Source organism: Gymnoscopelus braueri (assembly GCF_963280865.1).
Source record: "Gymnoscopelus braueri genome assembly, chromosome: 1".
NCBI lineage: Eukaryota > Metazoa > Chordata > Actinopteri > Myctophiformes > Myctophidae > Gymnoscopelus > Gymnoscopelus braueri.
In genome coordinates, this window is record NC_137603.1 from 13635957 (window position 1) to 13653095 (window position 17139).

Sequence of the window (17139 nt, forward strand, 5' to 3'; positions counted from 1 at the left end):
TATACCTTTATTGATCGTGAAGTGAAGTGTGTAAAGGCCTTTGCAGACAGGGTGCGATTTTTCACACCGAAAAAACGGACAATATAATTTTTTAAATGAACACATGGTTCTCAATGTCCTCATGCACACCGGCTCCGAATTTACGGCGGTGCGATTTTTTCCAATCGAACCCAGTTCGATTTGTGCGTCTTTTCGCATGCGGTAAAACTGATTGACTAATCGCACCCTGTCTGCAAAGGCCTTTAGACAGGAAACATTGTTGCCTAGGTGCCGGACCGCTATAGGCCAGTCCGAGCGAATACATATGTTTTAATCTTTACTACTGCATTGACGTGATCTTACTGTAGCGTTGCAAGTGCCATACTGTCTAGTTTGACTCTGGATTTGAGCATTTAAATAAATCTACCCTCTAATCTCTATGTGTTCTAAATGCAAGGCCAGCTGTTTCCTGGGATTGGAAGCATACTGCTCAGAGAGAATGTCTGATTGAAGTTCTCTGCAAAGAAAGGAGGATTGAGACAGTGTCACGCACACACACACACACACACGCACACGCACACGCACACACACACACACACACACACACACACACACACACACACACACACACACACACACACACACACACACACACACACACACACACAGAGAGAGAGAGAGAGAGAGAGAGAGAGAGATCGTTGCAGTCATTACTCCAGCAGCTTCATAAAGCTTTAATATTTTACAGTAGAGTTCATTCACACTTTAATGTCGTTTAAACGTGTTATTCGGGTAGACTGTAAAGGTAATTGATGGCTTGGGACGTACACATTTTTTAAAGGACATGTAAGTGCTTATGAGGCACTTGTACAGCATCATATTATGCATAATAATATTGATTTAGCTAGACGTTTTACGCTATTCCGAGGCATTAGCCTTAAACATCAGTCTGTAAGAGTTTATGGGAGTTTTATGGAGTCTGATCTCGGAACATCTATCATACACGGTTGCTGTCAGCATAGCGTGTGGAGGCGCCAGGCCAGGAGGTGGTAGAGCGTGGGAAAGTGGTAATTCACAAAATCAGAGCCACTTATGGAGACACCCTGCAGGTTCTGAGATGTTCGGAAAACATCTCAGAACATAAAGATGGTTAAGCAGGGCGGCCGTGGCAATTTTATTGAAGTGATTGTGTTGATCGATATATCTATTTATTTAGATGTGTGCGTGCCGTGCGTGTGTGTGTGTGTGCGTGTTTAAAGACCAATAGGTTTTCCATTTATATTAAAAGTTTGTACTTTAATATCTGGTATTCACCAAGGTTTCCCGTTTACCAGCATTTCCATGTCTGCTTATTATAAGCGACTTTGGGATTGCTTTTATGTAAAGCTGCTTGTGAATATTGGTAGTTGTGTTGTGTTGTTTGGGCTTGTTTCTAAAGTTGCTTATTTGGGCTTTTACCCCCAGATCATGTTGTTTTCTTCATGTCAAGGTTAATGTTTTTGTCCGCGTAACGCCCATCTGAAAATATGTTGTGCCAGAGACCCCAATATAGGATTTGTGTTGTTAAAAAAATTCGAAAGTATATTAATATAAAGCGAATTCTTGTTTTTGTGTGGAAAATAGCAGATCTACAAGTTCACAACGCGTTGTGAGCTTGTAGATCTGCTATTTTTCAAATAGCTGAGGTAAAGTGGTAAAACTAGTTGCTTCTTTTAAGCTTGTTTTCATAGACCTGGCCATCTATGAAAACACTCTTTTGCAAGAGCATTAATTTCTCTTGCAAAATCTGGCTACACTGCTGATTACCTGCGTCACACCTGCAGTAGCCTACTAGGGCGGAAGTGAGCAGATATTGAATGAAGCAGCACGCAGAGAAAAACTCAATGGCGCCGCCCTCAATGGCGCCGCCAAATGGCGAAGAATAAGTTGAATAGATTTCTCCATTCATTTGATATTTTGTTTCTATTTTAACAGTCTGTTTTGTTTGTTTTCAGTGTGGAAAATTGTGAAACGTGACCTCTTCACGTAAATCGAATCATGTGGATCTCAAGAACTGCGTGGCTTCAATGTGGATCTTGGACTTTGTGGCCAGCCTGTGACGTTTTTAAGGTTTTTAAACTCCCCTTCCAAATTTTTATGGCTGGTCAATGTTTGTTCTTGATATAAATATATTCATGTTATCATGCAAGTGATTTTGCAGTTTGGTTATCATGCAAGTGATTTTGCAGTTTGGTTAAGGTGAAAGCCAATATGGCTGAACAGGTCTAATAAGGACCTGTTCTTAAATTAATGGGAGATTTAGGTTCAACAAAAGAGTGATGTGGTAAATGGATTCTCGGTGGTCATGGCAACAACAAGAGATATAATTCGGTCTGTTCAAGGTAGGGCCCAAGAATGTCGATTTGTAAGACTCAACTCTCCTGAAATGGAATGAACAAATTGCTCTTTGCATCTCAGGTTCATCTCAGAATATCTGGGTGAAAGGACACAATCGAGAAAATGAACGGAATTTCAATTGAATTCAGCTATTTGTGAAGACAGCTATTTCTAAGTGTTTTTCATTAGTTCCCCGAATGTCAAGGATAATGGTAGTATATGTGCATTCATCTGTCATGGGCATGTCTATGTGTCTGTCTGTCCGCGAACACAAAAGTTACATAAAGGTTGAATAAGGCCAAGAGGCAGCATTACTTATAGCCTTAATTGCATCATTTGCTGCTCTGACTGTGTGAGATGAGGCTGGGTAATCTCAGTCCAGATTTCCAAACAGATGTCCTGTTAACCTTGCTCTTCCATTTTAATCAGTTCTGCTAAGCTAAGTTGATAGCTGGGAGACAATGATGTAGCTTTGAAATACGATGGATATGACCACACAAAAATATAGGGCCTTAACATCTGCACGGGCAAGAGACAACACCATGATACCATGGTATATGTTTCATTTGTGTTACACGCCTAAAATAGCAGATCTACAAGTTCACAAGGCGACTCTGTGACGTACGACAAAGTATAAATTAGGCTTTAGTTTAGAACCCGCCTGTTTCTGTACACTGCAGACAAAGTAATATTTCAGCAATTTAACCTCATAAATCCTATAGTATCCCTGTTCAAGGGGAACATTCAGCAATAATAGCTTGTAGATCCACTGTTTTTGCCTAAGATATTTAGTGTAGGGCGAAAACAGACCTAGTATAGTATAGAGCCCTTGGGAATCCAGTTGGCTAAGTATGGAGCGTAGTGGTTAAAACACTGAGGAATTGTCTGAATCACCTTGAAGAGTCCACTCATCTGGCTGGAGTCTCTCATTTGAGTTCACGGTGTCAATTTGCCATTCAAGTTTTCATGAATGTGTCACACAATACACGCCGATACTTTTTCCCAAGAAAGAATACATTTTCCAGGCAATTATGTCGCCGTTGTCAGTCCATGGGCACATTCAGCAGCTTTTCAAACCTTAGATCTTTTGTGTTTCACTGCTTACCATAAAAGCAGAGGGAGGGGGGTTCAATCCACCTCTACTTTTAAACAATGACAGAACAGTTGTAGGCAATTTGTGCATTATGCAGCTAATTACCATATTGCACTATAATACACTGCTTTCATAAACTACACTCAAACACTTTAGGAAAAAAAGTTTTACTTATAAGAAAAGATATCTTGCACTTGAACACAAAGTCAACTGGCTGATGGACTACTGTAGTTTGTATCTTATCACTGACTCTTAATGCAGCTGCTCGTTAGTGGGCCCAGGCAATAGGATCAATAGAAAGTGCGAGGACAGGTTGCAAATTAATAAATACCAGAAAATAAACCACCAAAAGAGGAGGATTTCTTTGACAAGTCAATTGCATAAAACATTATTTAACCAACTGGAATGAATACATGGTAACTCGAGAAACATAACACTGCGGGTACAGCTGATAATAGGACAGGTTTGGAAAAGTTCCATAACGGCCCCAAGTTATAATTAAGTGTCTGCAGAGTTGTCTCTTGGATAACCAAAAGGTATAGCTTGCCTGTTCAATTCAGTAAATAAAGCCTCTGCAGCCAAAAGAAGAAGAGGAAAAAATGATGTAATTTAAATTCGGTTCAACAGCACCAATGCAGAAATCACAATAGAATTGTTGGTTTCCACAAGGCAGAATTCTCATTCAATCTTCATGTATTTTAACACGACCTGGGAGCAAACCGAGAGAGAGGCCATGGACAAGGGTCATGGAATATATTGCTTTTGTGGTCGTGTAGACAATACCTTGTTGCTGTGTCTTGCTCGTACATGATAGAAACTATTAGCATATAGATATTCCCTCTTGACAAGGTCTTAGCAGTGCCTGTTGTTACACGGATTGGCACATACCTGTAGTGTAGATAATGTAACAGCGTATAGGGCAGTTCCCTCAACTCGCTATTTATTTTATTCCTTTCCTGAATATCACTTTCACACTATGTGCATTCTAGTGCATCACCTCCCTGCAGCTGCAACCTGTACTCTCAGGGGGACTTGATAAGATAGATTTTATCCTTTTGCAGACTGTATGTCGAGAACACTCCAGTCCTTTAGCTAATTTCTATTAAACTGGAAGTAGAAATGTTCCCAAATTACTGATTCTTTCCCCTAATTGTCACCCTCCAGTGTTTTTGCAGTGTCACTGCCATCTACTGGTTGGACTAATAAACATCAAACAGCTTTCATGTTCATATCACATGCCCCTGTTTCTTCACTAATGGATGTGAACCCAAAATAGGCTGCAGACCTGTTTTTGGTTGGGCCCCCATGCGACGGCATGATTTCACTGGACTGAACACGAAGGTAAAAGGTAGCACACACAGATCTTCAGGAATGTTGACCAATCCAAATTCCACCAATTTCATTCTGTTTTGGCCTAGTGGCCATCATTAAATCAAGTAGGAAAATGAAAGTCATGTAAATGTGTATACTGGCACTGGCAGGTGATTGGCTTAAAGGGTAATATGGTAATTTCCCTAGCCAAGGCCCCATACACATATTTCTTGACAATATGTTGTGACATGGTAAATCCCCAGGATCTGCGATATACATTCTGTGATTCCATATTTTAAAACTTGTTCAGAGGAAGCATTTAAAACTGAAATCATTATTCATTCAGGTGTTGAGGGCTCTGTGCATAACTGTAGTTTTCTTTTTCCAGAAGGTGGCATTTTATTGGCTCAGCAGCATATTTGAACCGGAAATACATATGAAGGTGTCTGTTTCCAGTTCAAATCTATAACATCAGCTGCAAGCTGATATCACAGCACATGTTCTGCTTCTACTATATAAAGTTAAAGTTTTGGCACTGGTGGGGCAGGTGTTGTCTTGTCTTGTCTTGTCATGTCTTGTATGTCTTGTATGTTTGTCTGTCTTGTCTTGTCTTGTCTGTGGCAGGCGCACAGACATGCCCATATATGGACTAGATATGCCCAATGTCAGTTCAAATCGGCATATAATATGCCGATATATAATATGGACTGGACCTGCCAAACGTCAGCACAAATCGGTGTTGTTAAGTACACGTTAATCACGGAGTGATGGAGGTGGAAGAGAGAGAGAGAGAGAGAGAGAGAGCCTATTTCATTCACGCAATAAAGGTCCTTGCACACTGGTGCGTCTTTTCGTTGCGTTTTTTTTACAACAATGAAAAAAATTGAAAAAACAATGAAAAAAAAAAAACGCAACGAAAAGACGCACCAGTGTGCAAGGACCTTTAGAGGCCAATACTGGGGACCAAAACCTGAACATGCTGATTGACGTGCATATAGGCAAGTTCATAACCCGCCCAGGGGTCATCACCATGCTGTCTTGTGGTGGACATTTTGTGTCAAAATTAAATGTTTGCCACGGGCATACAAAATGAGAGGACTACAATATTACCAGAAACACATAAAGATATAGCCCTGAATGACCATATAACAGGTCTGTAACTCTGAGAGTGTACAAATGGAACCAAATGGACCCTTACGGTTCCATTTGGTTCCATTTGTACGCTCTCAGAGTTATGGTGGTCCTGGCAAATAAAACATTTGAGAACATCTGAGAACCACTAGTAGGATTCCTACTGTGTCATATAGAGTCATACATATTCTGAAGAAAACATGGAGACTTGACATTCAGTAATTGGGTCTTATGATCAAAATAAGAACTTTATAATGGTGTGTAAATCAAAGACTTGCCACGGACAAGACCAAGTCTTTTCCACGGACACATTTGTCCGTGTATGGACATATTGATGACCCCTGAACACACGCCGCATAATAAGAACTCATCCACATGCAAGCATCTTGGCCTGTTAAGGGTCTATCTTATGTTATTGTGTTATTGTCTTACTTTGTGTTTTAAAATTATTGGATGCTTGTTTTTTTTTTGTCACAGGGAGACCATTAATAAGGTGACATTGAACCATCGTCACACGGTATTATGTGTAACCCAGCAATTCGGAACCTATTAATTTTTATATCGATTAAAACTAGCTCTTCTGCAGCGTTTCAACGTATACCCGCTCTCTTCCTTCTGTCCTTTGAGTCTCCTTTACCACCAGATCTCTCCATCTTCCTCATTCCACCCTCCCTTCTGTCTTCATTTCTTCTCTCTCGCCCTCAATCTCTCCCCTCTTGTTTTCTCGCTTCCCATCTTGTAACAATGCTGAAGATGCACCCTGGCAAATGGTGTGAGAGAGCTCGTCTGGACAGAGATTAGCCTTGCCCCTGGTACTCAGAGAAAGAGAGAGAGAGAGAGGGAGAGAGAGAGAGAGAGAGAGAGAGAGACATAGAGCGAGACAGAGACAAAGAAAGAGAGATAGAGAAACAAAAAGAAATACAGAGAGAGGGATACAGGCAAACCGCACAAAGAACAGCAGACGGACAGATGGCTGACAGTTTCTTAAACCTCTGTGCTGTGTGAGTATGCCTTTGTGCTTCAGCCCGCGCGTATTGGATACATCATTAGGAACAGGTGCTGAGGCAGAATGTATGCCCCTCACACAGCTGCAGCCAAGGAGATTACTAGCAGGGCTTCCCAGTAATGAAGTTTCTATCGATTGGCCCACCCCAGATTCTTGTTTCTGCCTGCTAACAGTTTGACTCTCTTAACCCATGAAGGCCCGAGACCGATTCTTAAAAAATTTGTTCTAAATCCTAACAGTTTTTTTTAAAAGAAAATATTATTATAATTTTTTTTACGATTTTTCAAAAATAGTAGATCTACAAGCAGCTTGTATATCTACTATTTTTATATTATTTTATATATATTTATATATATATATATATATATTTTTTTTAAAGAAAATATATATATTTTTTGAAAAAGAAAATATATATATTTTTTGAAAAAGAAAATATATAATTTTTTTTACGTTTTTCAAAAATAGTAGATCTACAAGCTCATAGCGCGGCACTCGGTGCCGCGCTATGAGCTTGTATATCTGCAATTTTTTTTATAGCCAAAGAAATCTAAAATGACACAGGTGCGTTCCCGGTCTTAAAGGGTTAAAGCCCCAATTCAGGATTTTTTTCTTTTTTTTTTTACGAGAACGTCAATTATGGTATACTGTGAGGCACCTTCAAGGGATGGACTCGCTGATGGAAATTAATCTAGTAACCCCTATAGCCCACAACAACTGAAAGTACAGGTCCATTGTGCTTCTCGTGTTACCAGATAACAACAAAAATGTACAGAAAAAGCACTGTAGCTTCAGAATACATCAAAATATGATCAAATAGTGTTCTTGATTATATTCCATCGGTCTTTGTATCCACAGATCAATTTCATGTAATCTTCAATCCGAAGAACGTTTCCTTAGAAAACAATGTTTCCTTCATTATCACTTCAATGGAAAGAAGTGCAATTGCAACAGGTTTGACATTTCACGTGTTGTGACTCTCTCTGGCCAATTCAAAAGGAACCTATTTCTAGAGATGACTATATAACGGCCAAGTAGAAATGACAGATTCAGACGTTCCATAGTGAGTGAACATGCATTTCGTAAAATTACTGATTTATTCAAAATTTAAGCTCAGAGGAAGGTCTTGGGGTTGACCATGGAACGCATCTGTGTCACTTTTTGATTTGAGCTAAAAAGCATTATTTTACACTTTGGTTATTAAAAAATAGCAGATATACAAGCCCGCGCTACAAGCTTGTAGATATGCTATTTTTGAAAAATCGTAAAAATTTGAGCAAATCTTTGAATATGTATTGTTTTAAAGCAAACATTTGTGACTCAAATCTTTGCCTCTGGGGGTCCCTGGAACAACATATTTTGAGATGGGGGTCCGTGGCCAAATTCATATCATTTTGGGGGTCCTTGACATGAAAAAGATTGAGCACCACTGATATAGAAACATATGTTTTTTCAGAATACTGTTGGGTTAAGAAGGCTGTTTGCGTGGTGTGTTCATCACGCCCCTGATAATTATATCGTAGGAGACTAATGAGCTAGGTCTTTTTCTTTTCCTTTGCTTTGCCTAGACCCATCAAGACAAGCAGAAAACTTCACCGTGTGCAAAACAAAATGTGGAGTCAGTTGCCTCGAATTCTGCTCCCAATTTACCAATTAAGTGTTATGCAAATGAGGTTGTCACAACGTCGGCGCTGTTTGAGGATTGGCTCGTGCTTGAAACAGCACATCAGGTGTAAGGGGGTGAAAAATTGGCAGCCATAATAATGTGACAGCAGTCCAAAAGCTGCTTCCTTGGCTCTTCCTTACAACATTTGTTGTTTATAATATAACTCTTTAAGACAGGAAAAACATCTGTGTGTCATTTTTTTAAATTTCTTTAGCTATTCAAAAATAGCAGATATACAGGCTCATAGCGCGGCACTCGGTGCCACGCTATGAGCTTGTAGATCTGCAATTTTTGAATAGCCCAAAGAAATCTAAAAATGACACACAGATGCGTTCCCGGTCTTAATGGGATAAACAAAGACTGTAAAGACAGAAGTTTTCCAGTTTATTGTTTCACAAAGGCCTGTATATAAAGTTAGTGTATTTTGAGACGGCCTTTTTCTTTGGACCACCAAGCTATTTTGTCATGTCCGTAATGACGTATGAGAAATTAATGGACAATTTGACTAAAGTAACATACTGTACTTTATAGCCTACATAAAGTGGTGAAAGTCATGGCATAAATACCCATACATCCAAATAAGCCAGGAGACTTCATTGACTGTAATAAAAAAATCTCTACATGCAGTATTATACATTCAAAATTAAGAGCCTTGGTTATTTGTTTGTAGATTGCAGTCTTTTTGCCCCATAACTGACACCAATATAATATGTATATGTGTAACGTTAGAAGTGCAAAAAGATCTGTACAGTTATATAGTTAGATAAGCAAACTTTGCTTAGCAAGCATAAAAATATAATTAACGGGGCATCGCAAACATTTGACTAGATCCATTTACATGTCAATTAATTAAGACATTGTTATGACCCGACAAATGGGAAACACACCAAAGTTGAAGTCTAATTACAAATTATTTTATTACCTGAAATTAAACCAAATTGAACCAAATTAACAACATAAACCCACATAACTATATGGTGTGAATGCCAGTGTTGTCCATGGGGTGAGATGTGGATGAGTGTGAATGTGTTGAAGGGTAGCAAAAAAATAACTAAACACCACAAACAAACCAAAGATAGCATGTGAGGAGAAGCATAGAGAGAGATAAGAGTGCAGCAGCCAGCCTTATACAGTAGAGCTGGGCTGGGGGTACACCCGGGTTCCTCAGGTGTTCCGTGGGTTGTACTAATGAGCCACCTAAAGGAACCAGGGAGCCACAGCAACCCCAGATGGCAGGGGTCATAACCCACCCCCGCACCCCCCCGCCTCTTAAGAAGGGACCCAACGGGATCTCCAGCATGTGAAACACTAGTTAACAAAAAAAGTGGCCAAAAGGACACTACTAAAGATAGCCTATTAGAGCACAAGGGACTATATTTACCCTACCGGTAAACTTCCCAAACAATGATGAGCTTAACCCAGCCATTCCTCCTACAAAAGCATTGTAGCAGTTATTCTTTTAGGCTGTATTAGACACTAACTTTCTGGAGAGTATATGGCACTGAGCGTTAAAGCTAATGTTATTGCTAGAATATCCACTTTAAAGGACGACTTCACCGATTTTCAACCTATCTTCATATAATTGGTCCTCACTAATACTCATGATAAAATGGTAAAAAAAAAGATCTACTCGGTCTGTGGACAGTTCAGAGTCCCGTCTACCAGTGACATCATCAATGGGGAATCCAAACTAATAGAAACTGCAGGCTTTCTATTCCTGGAAAGTTGCAATGCAATAAAAGAAGCCATTGTTCTCGTGTTAATAAAAATCTAAATAAAAAATGTGAAACCTTGTTGGAAAACAAAATCATGCCTAACGATGATGTCACTGGTAGACGGGTTTCTGGACTGTCCACAGCCCTCCTATGAGACACAGACCAAGTAGAAAAAAATGGTACCATTTTATCATGAGTATTAGTGAGGACCAATTATACGAAGATAGGTTGAAAATCGGTGAAGTCGTCCTTTAATAGATAGAAGAAAAAAAAGAACATAGAAGTGCCCCAGCCAATATTTCTAGAGCACTTTTTTCCCTTTTTTACGCCTGCACATCCTGGTAAACTAGCATCCCTACGATCCTTAAAAAGAAGCTACGGACCTCTCAAAATAAATGAGTTGATCCTTAAACTCCATCCTGGAACACATCTCGCTGCTCGTGTTATTAGCCTCAAGTGGCTCAGAGTGGAGGAGGTAGTATCACATTAAAATGTGTATGGTTCACATGATTATAAACAATGTGGTACCCGAATACCTACTATACACTTTTCTAAGTTTAGTGCACAGTTACCAGAAGGAATTCCATGGACTTTCTACCATGTAGATTCAAAGCTTGTTGTTATACTCTGCAACAGTGGTGGAAAGTAACTAAGTACATTTACTCAAGTAGTGTACTTAAGTATAATGTTGAGGTATTTGTACTTTACTTGAGTATTTCCAATTTCCAATACTTTTACTTCTACTCCACTACATCTCAGAGGCAAATATTGTACTTTTACTCCACTACAATTATTTGAAAACTTTAGTTACTATAGTTACTTTTCAGATATAAATTATGATATTACGAAACATACATTAACCACTTTAGCCCTATTTTATACATAGGCTATTTGAAAATAGCTGATCTACAAGCTCACAACGCGTCGCATCGCGACGCGTTGTGAGCTTCTAGATCTGCTATTTTCAAATATTTTAGTACTTTTACTTTTGGTACTTTAAGTACATTTTGATGGCAATACTTTTGTACTTTTACTCAAGTAAATGTTTTATTCTGGACTTTTACTTGTAACAGTCTTTCTATATTGCAGTATTGGTTTGATTGATTTATTGAAGTTTTTATAAGGCAAAAGAATGTAAAACAACACGTTACATTTATAATACTTTTGTCTAAAGGGTCCGACCAAAAAAGTCCTTGCGGACTTGTTTCCGTTGGGGTCCTTGAATTACATTCATAGACATATATAGTAGCAACCAAACAGTTCAAATATCATATTAGTATATTTGGTAATTTTACTTAAGTAAAAAAATTTAGTACTTTTTCCACCACCCGCTCTGCAAAAGTTAAGCGGAAGCGGATACCTACAAACCCCATGTTTCTGCAGGCAACATATTCCTTTACTACACCCCTTTAACAGGCGGGCCTGAGGCAGAGATGTCAAGGCTCTGTGCACACGGATAAACCCCCCCCCCTCTGGAATTACATGACTACTCTGGTTCAATCGATACTAGCAGCATGGTACACTGTCTGCAACATACTGGCCCAAATATCAGCCAAGATGTTGCCCCAAAAACCATCGCCTACCCCACCAAGTGATTACATGCAGGCCAGGGCATCCAACAGGAATAAATGCCCCATACCAGGTCACCAACCAGCACGATATTAAGGCGCGGCACAGGACTCAAGCCCACCCTCCCACCAGTGGTGGAAAAAGTACTCAAATGTTTTACTTAAGTAAAAGTATCAATACTGCAGTGTAGAAGTACTCTGTTACAAGTAAAAGTCTGGAATAAAACATTTACTTGAGTAAAAGTGCAAAAGTATTGGTATCAAAATGTACTTGAAGTACCAAAAGTAAAAGTACTAAGATGTTTGAAAATAGCAGATCTACAAGCTCACAACGCGTCGCGATGCGACGCGTTGTGAGCTTGTAGATCGGCTATTTTCAAATAGCCTGGGTATAAAATAGGACTAAAGTGGTTCATGTATGTTTTATAATATCATAATGTATATCTGCAAAGTAATTAGTAACTCAAGTTTTCAAATAATTGTAGTGGAGTAAAAGTACAATATTTTCCTCTGAGGTGTAGTGGAGTAGAAGTAAAAGTATAAAAAATGTGAAATACTCCAGTATAAGTAAAAGTACCTCAAAATTGTACTTTAAGTACAGTACTTGAGTAAATGTACTTAGTTACTTTACTCCACTGCCTCCCACCTTGCATCAGCACGAAACCTGAAAACAGATTTCTATCTCGGGGGGGAAAAGGCAGCACTAATTCCACAATATATGAGTGTCCATACCTGTCTCACACACAACAGCTGAATTGGTGCACGCTCCTTACTACCAACAAGGACACAGAGGCATTGTTGATGAATGGCACAAAAAAACAGATCCAGGACATTGGTCCACACATACCAGCCAGGCAGTGTCCAATTCAAAACTGGAGCATATAAATAGTTCATGGCAATTGCGAATCATTCCCAACAGATTGACACTGGAATTTCCATTAACTGTCTTGACGACAATAATTGCATATTGGTGCCCTCCGTTCACCCTGTATGGAGGCTTATGCGAGGGACCAGGCTTCACGGAATTTTCACCACTAGATTACAGTCACCTAAAAAAAATCTATATGCATCAACACAAAATCAGCCAATTAAGACAATTTAAAGGTAGAGTAAGTGATTTTTTTTTTTGGTATTTTTTTACTACTATATTCTGATAGTAATCATTGCTGCAGAGCGTTTGTTTGGTAACAGGGGTCTCTCCAGCTCTTTAATAAACAGAATCTAGTACATTTTCAGGTAGGTGACAATTTAAGCCAATCAGGAGAGAGCACTGAAAATGCATTTTCTGTTTAATAAAGAGCTGGAGAGACATGGAGACTCCTTTTACTGAACAAACACTCTATAGCAATGAGTACTATCAGCATGTAGAGCTATGTAACACTTATTTTAACCAAAGTAAATCACTTACCCTACCTTTAATTATGGAAGGTGTTTGCTCATTTACGTACATGGCAGTCCATTGAGCTGTTCTAACAAAAGCTTGTTTTCCCGGCCGAGCACCAACGATGAAAATTGGACAATAACATGGTTTGCAAAGGCTTATTACGCTTTCACCACATTTTCTAAAACTCTGGCTATACGCCTCCAGGACCAACACGTATGCTTTGCACAGCCGATTTCACCATAACATAATCCAATCCTCAGCACTGAAGCGTCAGTACTTTGTCTGGATCTGGCCATTTTTTTCTTTTGCATCAGCAACCCCTTCAAAGAAAGTAAAAAATATGTCGGGGGGGGGCTCATTAAACCAGTACACAACATCAATACTGCCCAGTGCAGATCCAACGGAAGCACTAGACGTACACCGCACCCTCTGGAGAAAGCCGCTGGAGAAAGCTTTCTCCCGCTCAAGTTTCTCCAGCTCAACCTGCTTTATCCTCTTCTCTTTCAACCGTAACTTCTCTCGCTCAAACTGCATCACTAACAGCTCTTTCTGTCGCTCAAAGGTAAAACCAGTGCGGTAACAACAGCAGACACATGGCTCCTCCAAGCCTGGACAAAAATACATTTGTAACGCACCATGTTCAACCAAAACCTCATTCCTAATCTCTTTAAGTTTGCATCCCTTCCACACTAATCCCATACTATTTGGCTATCTGATCCTTTTTACAGCTATTTACAAATGCTGCCATAGGTTCCTCAACATTGGGTAGCAGTTAACACACAACCTCTGAAAGGTACCAAACAATCCAACCTCGGATCAAAACCATAAAACATGACATAATGTATCTCCCTCAGAAAACCGGCAAACCAGAGCTGCTCTGGCAATTGAAGCATGCAGACTATCTATCTATCTATCTATCTATCTATCTATCTATCTATCTATCTATCTATCTATCTACAGTATCTATCTACAGTATCTATCTACAGTATCTATCTATCTATCTATCTATCTATCTTTCTATCTATCTATCTATCTATCTATCTATCTATCTATCTATCTATCTATCTATCTATCTATCTAGACTTATTATGGAGTGTGAAAGTCAGTGTTGTTAGTGGGGTGAAATATGGATGAGTGTGAGATGTGAGTGCAGCAAAATAACTAAATAACTTACAAACAGCAAACCAAGCAGAGGAAGAGAGTTAGAGTTAGCAGTTGCCAAACTTATATACGTAGCTGGGGAACAGCCATCACCCAGGTGATTTTAACGAGCCACCTACAGTATATTAGGGTTCAAGGTTCAAGGTTGTGCTTAATTGTTACATCTTGTGTACAGGTGCATAAGAGTAAAACTTTTTTTTCCTTCAGACAATGCAGCAACATAGGTAATAATAATAATAATAATAATAATAATAATAATAATAATGATAATAATAAAATAAAAATAAATTGAAAACGATATTTTTTCTTTTTCAAAACGATACATATCGTCACGAAAACGTATCGCGATATATCGCGGGACGATATATCGGCACACCCCTACTAGTTGAGAAAACAAAAGCATTTGGGAAGAAGCAGGCTGCTGAGGAGGAGATGTACTTCAGGCAGATGGAGCAGGAGAAGCTTTCCGCGCTGAAGAAGCACCACGAGGAGGTAAAGAAGGAAATTGTTTCATTAGAGGTGAAGCTGAACCAAGATGGGACTAACCACCATGCACCACCTCCACAGTCCTCTGGCGAGGAATGCGGGCTAGTAACAATAATTAAAAACTAGTCCATACCCGTTCAACGCATGCGCAGTTTGATCATTCATCCCATAGGTCGCGGGGCCATCCCACAGCTGGGAGCCGTAACCATGGCGACATTCTTTTACATAAAAACGCTAACAAACAGCTGACATTTGGGGAAAGCGAAAAACGGGCTTCGCTGTTCCGTGCGCATGGTAATGGTCAATGTCTGTGTGTAAATCCAGAGCAATTGCTCCAGCCGACTGAGGAGAACCGGGCAGAAGAGATTTTGGGCTCACCACACAGAGCTATGTAGAATTATAGGAGGATAAAGAGAGAGAACCAAGGAATGTACATTAAGGAAAGGACACCAACATCATTTTCTCTATCCAGCAATTCCAGCTGGCAGATTCGTCGCACTGGATGGCAAACTGCAGCCGGGTGTCAGATGGAAGGCACTGCAGTCAATGAGAGCCAGATGGACCAGCTTATGAATAATCACAATTTCTGAACGACTGAAGCGACCTTTGTAAAATACTCAGTCCAGGACAATAAAAGAAGACATATCACACATTGTTTTCGGTGTGTGCACTGTATAATTCTTTAGAGGTATCTAAAGAGCACAAAGTGCGTTTCTGAACGTGCCAAAGTATCGCGAGACTGTCCATCATTGCCAGTCGGACAACCAAATCTTGCAATACTATCGAGCCAGAAACGATACTTGCCGCTGTTTAGATGCCTCAATAAAATGATGTACTGTAGTGTGCACATCAAAAACCCAGTGATCATGAAACAACCTGTGATATGTCCTCTTTTATATTCCTAAAACGATTATATGACAAATAAATAGTGTTTGTTCACAAGCTGTCCAGCTGGCTCTCATTCACTGCAATGTATTTCATTGAACTTCCGGCGCGAGTTTGCCACCCATGCGCGTCAATGACGAATCCCTGGCGCCCGGCACTTCCATTCCTTCTTATTTAAGTTCCTTGAAGGGAACCAGGAAGCCATGAGCAACTCTAGATGACAGTGGTCATCACATCAATACAAAACAGCACACCACATTTAACAAATGGTGAACTGCATGGGAGCATTTCTAGTTCATTGCTGTATGAAGAATGTTTATCTGTTTGGCTGTTTAAAATGTTTCTTTCTTTTATAGATCTAGGCTACTATAGTTATGTGTATTGTTACCAGCCTGCTATATAAAGCAAGAAAGAAGCGTAAAGCAGGCTGAATCATGAAAACTGGGTGACTGAGCTAGTAAGATATTTGACTACTGTATGGCATGGTTTTTAATAGTTGACCATAAACTAACACAGCCTCGTATCATCTGCCAATCAGCCTGTATTCCCGGGCTTTTCGCTAATGCAACCGATGTCCTGCAACACTGGAACGCTGTAACGATGTTTTTATTGAGAACGACAGCGCTTGATGCGACAGCAGCGAGAGTGAAGAGACCTCGGTGGGACAGCAGACCGGCTCAAGGTCATATCTGACTAGACATTCTGGCACAGTCCATCCGACTGTCTGAGTGGTGGTTTGAGGAGGCACATGGGGGAATAAAAGATGTGCCCCCCCCACACACCCACACCCACACCCACACACACACCCACACACACACACACACACACACACACAGACGCACACGCCCACACACTCCTTTCCCTTCGTCCCTCCTCTGTGTTTAGCATGTTGAGTAGGGGCGTAGAGGGAACGTTTTCCCTGATAACTTAATGGCATACAGTCCCCCCTTCGCAAATATATGCGCCTCCATACGCGTGGGCACACTTTGTTAGCGCGGCATGGTTTCCCCCTGTAACGCGCGTGTGCTGCATCTATTTGGATCACGGTGTTAACAGCGACATAATTCCATGCCATTAGGGCTCCTCTACGGTGATGTATGTGTCCTTCTGCCCTCCAGAGAGTTACGAGAGGAATGGGACGTCGGCAGAATGCCGGATCCCTCTGGTGTCCTTTTGATGGCATCTTTATTACCTATTTGTGACATTAGAGCCGGAGCCCAAGGAAACGGCCGGGGGGGGGTTGGTGGGGGTGTTGGAGGGGTGGGTGGGGGGGGGGTCGGGAGTGTTGAAATGAGAGCACGGAGACGCGAGAGAGGGAACGAGAGCACCGGGCTGACAAAAAAAAAAAAGAAAAAAAAAAAAAAACATCAGGCGTTGTTGC